Here is an 8,373-nt window from a genome sequence, read left to right on the forward strand (position 1 = left end):
GGCTAATTACTAAAATTGGGTAATTGGGCTTTGTACCAAAATTGAGGTTTGGACAAAAGAACGACACTTGTGGAAATTAGACTATGGGTGATGTCAAAGCAGAGGGGTATAAAATACTATTAATTTTTTGCAGAAAACACTATTAAATACGATACAATTTTACACAAGATATTTATTTATTTATAGAATGGATATACTTAAACCTTGCTACAACACTATAGGCAGTGTACCTAATCGTACAGTAGTGTAGTTTTTAGTAAGTCCGGTTCGTTCCACAGGGAAATCTTTAAACAAAGCTCAACGCTATATTAGTTTACTTTTATAAAAATACAAATATATATATAAGTAATATTATTATTATAAAGGGGGGTTTTTACCGTTTAATGACCGGTTTGTCGATTTTAAGACTTTAGTCGCAGTTAAAACCTAATGTAAAATATTTAATAAATAAAAGACTTAATTTAAAGCGTAAAGTAAATAACGATAATGAAATTGCGAATAATAAAAGTGCGATTAAATAACAATAAATAAAAGTGCGATAATTAGAAGTGCAATTAAATATAAAATAAAGGAAATTAAATATGAAATAAAAGAATTATGCTTATTTAAACTTCCGTAATCATGATGTTTGACGTATTGATTTTAGTTTTATGCCCATGGGTTAATTGTCCTTTGTCCTGGATTATTTAATATGTCCGTCTGGTTTTTGTCCATAAGAGTCCATCAGTCATAAATATAAAGTGCGAGTGTCCTCATCAAATTATTCTTATACCCGAAGTTAAATATTCCAACTAATTGGGGATTCGAATTGTAACAAGGTTTTAATACTTTGTTTAATGAATACACCAGGTTATCGACTGCGTGTAAACCAAGGTTTTACTACTTTGTTAACAATTACACCAATTACCCTTGAATGTAATTTCACCCCTGTTTTAATTATTCTAGTGGCTATTAATCCATTCCCGTGTCCGGTTAAATGAACGATTATTCGTACATATAAATACCCCGCCCATCGTGTCCGATTGAGTGTATATGGTAATTTATAGGGACGCCCAATTGTAAATCTTTATATTAACATTAACAAACTTTCATTTAGTTAAACAAATATAAAGCCCATTAATAGCCCATAGTCTAATTTCCACAAGTGTCGTTCTTTTGTCCAAACCCCAATTATGGTACAAAGCCCAATTACCCAATTTTAGTAATTAGCCCAACATCATGATTACTTTGTTTTAAATAAGCATAATAATAACTTAGCTACAAGACATTAATATAAAAAGGTTGAACATAACTTACAATGATTAAAAATAGCGTAGCGTTACACGGACAGAATTTCGACTTACACCCTTACAATATTCGCTAACATACCCTTATTATTAGAATTATAATTAAAATTAAAATTAAAATATAAATTATATATATATATATATATCGTATATATGAGAGAAGAGAGAAAATAGATTATGAAAAATGATCAGAATTCGGTTTGCTTTATAGCCAGAGTCGATTTTTGGGGCTCCGCGACTCGCGGCAAAATCCTCTTCAAACTCCGCGAGTCGCGGAGAATGAATTTACAGCTCACACCCTTGGAGTCTTTCTCTGCCGACGGTTTTTATTTATAAATATAATATATATATAATTAATATAATTAATTATATATTATATTATATTTATATACATAGTTAATTTGTAATTTTTAGTCCGTTGCGTCGAGCGTTAAGAGTTGACTCTGGTCCCGGTTCCGGATTTTCGAACGTCCTTGCGTATAATTTTATATTTTGTACTTTGCGTTTTGAATCTTGTACTCTTGTAATTTCGAGACGTTTCTTATCAATAATTGGAACCTCTTTGATTGTCTTTTGTACTTTTGAGCTTTTTGGTCGTTTGCGTCTTCAATTCGTCGAATCTGTCTTTTGTCCTCACCTTTTATTATTTAAACGAATATCACTTGTAAATAGAACAATTGCAACTAAAAGCTTGTCTTTCTTGAGGAATAATGCTATGAAATATATGTTCGTTTTTAGCATTATCAAATATTCCCACACTTGAGCGTTGCTTGTCCTCAAGCAATATTGTCTTGAAATACTAGAATCACTTCTTTATTCTTCACACTTTGTACATCAGTGATTTCTATACGGCGGTATAAACAATGGTAGTAACGATATGGTTTACAGTCCCACATGACTATAAAAATTTAGATCCATTAAGGAAATTGGATCTTTATGAAAACATTTGATCTTTTGAAAATTAAATCTAGTTTTTACCCTAGATAAGTTTTCCGGGATAACCCTTTACCGGTGTTTGCAAAATATTTTTGTGAGTTTGGTGGGTTTCAGATTTGAAAATTTTAGCTCAAAACTTGCGGTTTTGTGTCACCCACTTGCTAACCTTGTATTTGGAAAGCAACACGTCCAGTTTACTTGTCCCGTATATTACCTTTCGGCAAACTACCGTCCGGTTGTAAAGGAAAGCGTTGAACAAGCAACTGTTAAGACAATGTCCCGTGACATGCTTTTGATTATGGTCTATAACGTGTCGGACTCAATTACTATCCTTGGTAGGAGCAATAGTAAAGCTCACCCTTATAATTTTTCGGTCTGGCACAAGGTCCTGTCTTTGACCACTATGCAACCACCGTTCTTACGGTTGACACCCGATTTAGTTCAGGTGACCTAATGAATTCCAGGTGAATTCCTAGGATTTTACGTTCAATGGTAATGAACGCATTGAAAATAGGGTTTTCAGAAAACAAATCGGTTTGTAATTTTGATCAAAATATTTTCTCGTTCAAGCTCGAGTTTAGATATCATTGAATTCCATGAGTTTGAATTCTCAATCTTTAAGGTCAATCTCTAGGATTGAGTAATATCAGTCTTAAAAGCTGATTTTTAATCTTTAAGGAGATTATCCTTTCTGGGGATCTGATTCATTAGTCTTATCCAGCTAATTTGCATGGTGCCCCCCATTGTACGAGATAAATCCTTCTCATGGTTAGGATAAATCTGACCACTTGGCGACCCTGTTTAATGCTGAGGTCCGTGAATTTCCTGCTGATTTTAGTGATGACTTTTCTAGATTTTTCGTCAACCTACAGCTGGTCTGGACGACAACTTCATGACCTAAATCAAGAAGCGCGTTTCTTTTTCGGAAGACTTTACTTCCTTTTAATGATGAAATTGATTCATCGTGTAGATCCATCTTTTCTTTTCTTTCATTGGGTAAAACAGTTTAGTTTAGTCCAAAGCAAAAGTATTTTCAGTTATTTGTTACAGATATATGTGACATATGTTTAAGATAACTTGGTAAATTTTCCCACACTTGGCTTTTATTTTCCTTTTTATCGTCCTCTATTCCATTTTAAATGAATTTTAACATTTTAGTTTGTTTCTTAATTTATGTCCTTTCCGAGGTAACAATAATTTCGGTGTTAAAACCTAGTTTTATCGTTCATAAATATGTATAAACATGATTTGAATTCATTTAATTGAAAATTTTGAAAAATTTTACTAGAATTGGGTAGTCAGTATATAAGACTAGGGCTGTTCTTTTTTATCAGAGAGCACTAGATTCTAATACAACTACTGCTTTACTAGTATTTTTAATGGTAACCAAGTGTATAAAGTAAAAAATGTTAAAATCCGAAAGAATTTAACCCCTTCCCACACTTAAGATCTTGCAATGCCCTCATTTGCAAGAAATCAGTAACAATTTAAATTATTGAGGGTGATTTGTGTGAAAATGATTAAATTTTACCAAAGTTTCCAAATATATTGGCGTTTGTCTCCTGAATGATAAATGGTGCACATCATTTGTTCATTCCGTCTTGTTGTTATTTCACATATATTTTGCATCTTGTCGTCAAAATTACTTGCTTTTGCTGAACTTAATGCCAGTCTTTGAAAATGCGTTGTTTTACCCTGTTGTGTACATAAGATAAACTTGCAAACATATATACATATTTTTGAAGTTTGGTATATTACCCCACATTCAAAAATTATTAAAGTCTAAGAATAAAAGTTAGATAATTATAAAAATGATTACAATATTAACAAAAGTATTAAACATATCAATAATTACAAATTACAAAATAAAAAAAAAATAAGTAAACTAAGGATGATATTGGTACCAATAGGGGTTCCAGGCATAACCATAAGTGCTATAGAATGCTTCGGCAGGGTCATACGTAGGATATGGTGGCTGCATCTCTATAGACCAAGGAGGGAAGATGGGTTTCGGTGTAGGAATATAGTTTCTACCTATATGTTGGCAATGAGCTATGATCTGGTTCTGATGAACTTGCCAATCTTCAAATGCTCTCTGTCTAGCATTTTCGTATTCCTGAGAAGCTATAAACCTATGCATTTCTTGCATCTCATTCCCCCCTCCTACATTACCTTGCTGCTGGTTTCTCTCCACCTGTGGATGTCTACCATGGTATCGTACTGCGGCGTTATTTCGCCTCTTCAAAACTTTCGCACCATGGTATACATTTAAACCTATAGTATCGCGGGGTTCCGGCTCTTCTAGTAATAATCCCCCCCGACTTATATCCACACCGAGATATTCACCAATCAAAGTAATAAAAATACCACCTCCTATTATGCTATGTGGTCGCATCCCCCGAACCATAGCTGATAAATAATAACCCACACAATATGGTATACTTACAGCGCTTTGTGGGTCTCGAATACACATATGGTAAAACAAATCCTGTTCATTTACTTTTTCTTTGTTCTTACCCCTTTGTGTAATCGAATTAGCTAAAAACCTATGTATCACTCTTAATTCGGCTCTATCTATATCCAAATAAGAGTAATTTCCCCCTTTGAAACGGTGATGGCTTGTCATTTGACTCCACACACCGTGTGTATCAAAATTCTCATCTATCTTTCTACCGTTTAGTATCAATCCTCTACAATCGGCAGACGCTAACTCCTCAGGCGTATATATACGTAAAGCCTGAGCCATGTCCAGTAAAGACATGTGGCGCATCGAACCGCCTAACAAAAATCTAATAAAAGAACGATCGGTTAAACTAGCTACCCGATCATTCAACTCTATACTACATAACAATTCTTCACACCATACTTTATATACAGGTCTACGTATGGTGAATAAACATATCCAGTCATTAAAAGAAGAATTACCATACCTCTGTACAAGTAATTCTCTAATTGGCCCGGCCAATTCTACAGCTTCTAAGGGTCCCCATTCTATGACCCTCGGTACCTCAACAACCTTGGAATGAAGAGTATGCAAACCCCTTTGATATTTTGGATAATCTATCCAAAGTCTGTCAAATCTCAGGTTCGGGTGCAACTCTTCCAAATGCATATCGGAAAAGGTCATGACTGGATGAGGTATATCCTGCTTGTAGTAGTTATCCACCTCCTGTTGTTCCAAATTCTCAGCAGGAGTATTGCGGGCTTGGGATGAAGATTCACCCCTTTCATTCTGCAAAACACATCAAACACAATTTTTGTGCATCCAAATATACATTAGTGTCAGCAAAATTTATCAATCAAAATAATTACAATGACATTATCAATTTATATCAAACTTAAGCTCATTTTCACATTTTTATCAAATCTACACTTTTTCAAATAAGCATATACGAAAATGTTCGCCAAGTTCATAAGCATTCAACTCAAATAACATGTCAAAATAATCATTACTAGCAATTAAACAAGTCTCAAATGGCATTATCTTTCAAAAATCAAGTTCATGAATTTTAGACTTGAAAAAGTCCACTTTAATTCTCAAAATCATGTTTAGGCTCAAAGTTTGGATCATTTAACTACCTAGACATGTTACACTACTCAATTTAGCAACAATTCATGACAAAAATCGGCCATAACCTGTTTATATCAAAAAGCCCCAAATTGCTCAAGAACACAAACCCTAGATTACTCAAAATTTGAAGTTTAAGGCTTCTAATCATGTTAAACAGCATCAATCTAGGTTATACAAGCATAATACATAAATAATTTAAGCTTAATTACACTAAAAAGCATCAAAATCAAATTGGGAAAAAATAGCTCAAGAACATCAAATTTCGGATTAAATGGTGTTTAGGTGTAGAAATTTACCGTTTTTCTTGAGTAATTCTTAGATAGCATCCTTCTCAACATGATTTTAGCAAAAAATTTGGTGATTAACGGTTAAAAATTGAGATTTTTGGGGTGTTTTTGGGTGGTTTTTCGTGGGTTTTTCGCAGCTATTTTTCTGTTTTGGGGTTGTGTGGTGCACTGATCGTTCAGCTCTTTTTATTTTTTTTTTCTGATTTTCGGTCCCTCCGCGAGTCGCGGCAAAATACACTTCAAACTCCGCGACTCGCGGAGTTTTTTTTTTTTTTTTTTTTTTTTTTTTTTTTTTAATCATTAACTTTTGAAAACAATTAAGAAATTAATTTTAAAATTTTGTTTCCCTTGTTATTTAGGACGAGGTCGTTTCGGATCGATGTCCTAGTCCGTCCTTCGACAAAATTTTAAAATTTGTCTTTTTGTAGCGATTGTTTTAAAAGCTAAGATTTTTGGGTTTTTTCAATGTTTTTGGCATACTCTAATTCAATAAGATTAAAAATAATGATAATAAAAGTTCTCGTCCCTCCCTCGGGTAAAGCAATTTCGGTTCAAAGACCTAGTCTTCAACTTACGACGAATTTTAAAAATCATATTCTTAACTTAATGAGATAGAGTAAATTTTTGTTTTTAAATTCACACAGCTTAAATATAAAATTCAAAATTTATATTAAAAATTCACACCAAACTTAAAATTTAAAATGCATAAAATTAAAAATTTATATTTTAAAAATTAAAAATTCACACCAAACTTAATTTAAAAATTCATATTATAAATATCAAACTTATATTAATTTTTCAAATATTTACAATTTTAAATATATTGTTTTTACAAAATTTACAATATTAATTTAAGATTTAAATATTAATTTTAAAAACATGGTAAAAATAAATTTAAAAATCTTTTTGTCTTTTTAACCCACTTTAATCAATCAAATATTATCAAAAATATGCGCCCCTCTTTTCGGTAAAGTAATTTCGGTTCCAAGACCTAATTTAACTCATGACGAATTTTTGAAATATTTTGGGTTGATTGTTTAAAGATATTTATACCTTAAGAATAAACGTTAAATTTCGCAGTGATGTAATAAATTTTTGAATGATATCAATAATTTCGGTCGCCAAACCTAATTTTATTCAATATCAATTTAATACTTTTTAGCGAACAAATTAGCGTTTATTATCAAAAGGTTAAAATAAAAATAAAAATAAAAACTGTACAGACATACCTGTGGAATAGATTTCTTAGTTATATGATCTATCCCATTCATAAGATAGTCGGTTTAATTGGTTTTCCATGGCTACATAGGCGTAACCTCGAGCATTCAGTATCTTTTCTTCTAAACATATGAACGGTCCGTCTCTGCATAAAGTAACAAATTCGGTATTTGAATAGGTTTGATTATTTGAACATTTACCTCCATGTGACCATTTTCCGCATTTGTGACATCTTTCTAGGTGTCGTGCTCTTCTTTTCGCTGCGGATTTTGATTTTCCTTTACCAAATTGTAACTTATTATCTTCGCATCTGGATTCTTTTCTAACTCCGTCCATTCTTTCTCTGATTACTGATACTATTTCACTCGGTAGTATGTCATTATTACGTTTAGTGATCAAAGCGTGTAGCATTAGACCATGGTTTAGTTCACAGGCAGTCTTCATTTCGTAAAAACCTAAAAAAAATAAAAATTCAGAATGGGGGGAGAAGACTAGTTCTTTAGGGTCTGCTAGGGAAAGACCATTCGGGTTCCATTTTCGAGAACTACACGAAAACAGACAATCTAACTCTAACAGAAATACATATTATCCTTTAAAGACTTGATTCTCCCCACACTTAATTAGCTGTGTTGTCGAAATTGTGATTAACTTCGTTGTCGACTTCCATCGGACCATGTATGTAATGTTTAAATCTGTGACCATTAACTTTAAATTCAATCCCATTTGAATTTATTAATTCTATCGTTCCGTATGGGAAAACTCTTTTGACTATGAATGGTCCAGACCATCTTGATTTCAATTTTCCAGGAAATAGCTTGAATCGTGAATTGAAAAGAAAAACTCTTTTGACTAGTATGTCATTATTACGTTTAGTGATCAAAGCGTGTAGCATTAGACCATGGTTTAGTTCACAGGCAGTCTTCATTTCATAAAAACCTAAAAAAAATAAAAATTCAGAATGGGGGGAGAAGACTAGTTCTTTAGGGTCTGCTAGGGAAAGACCATTCGGGTTCCATTTTCGAGAACTACACGAAAATAGACAATCTAACTCTAACAGAAATACATATTATCCTTT

This window comes from Rutidosis leptorrhynchoides, chromosome 9 (assembly GCF_046630445.1).
Source record: "Rutidosis leptorrhynchoides isolate AG116_Rl617_1_P2 chromosome 9, CSIRO_AGI_Rlap_v1, whole genome shotgun sequence".
NCBI classification, from domain to species: domain Eukaryota; kingdom Viridiplantae; phylum Streptophyta; class Magnoliopsida; order Asterales; family Asteraceae; genus Rutidosis; species Rutidosis leptorrhynchoides.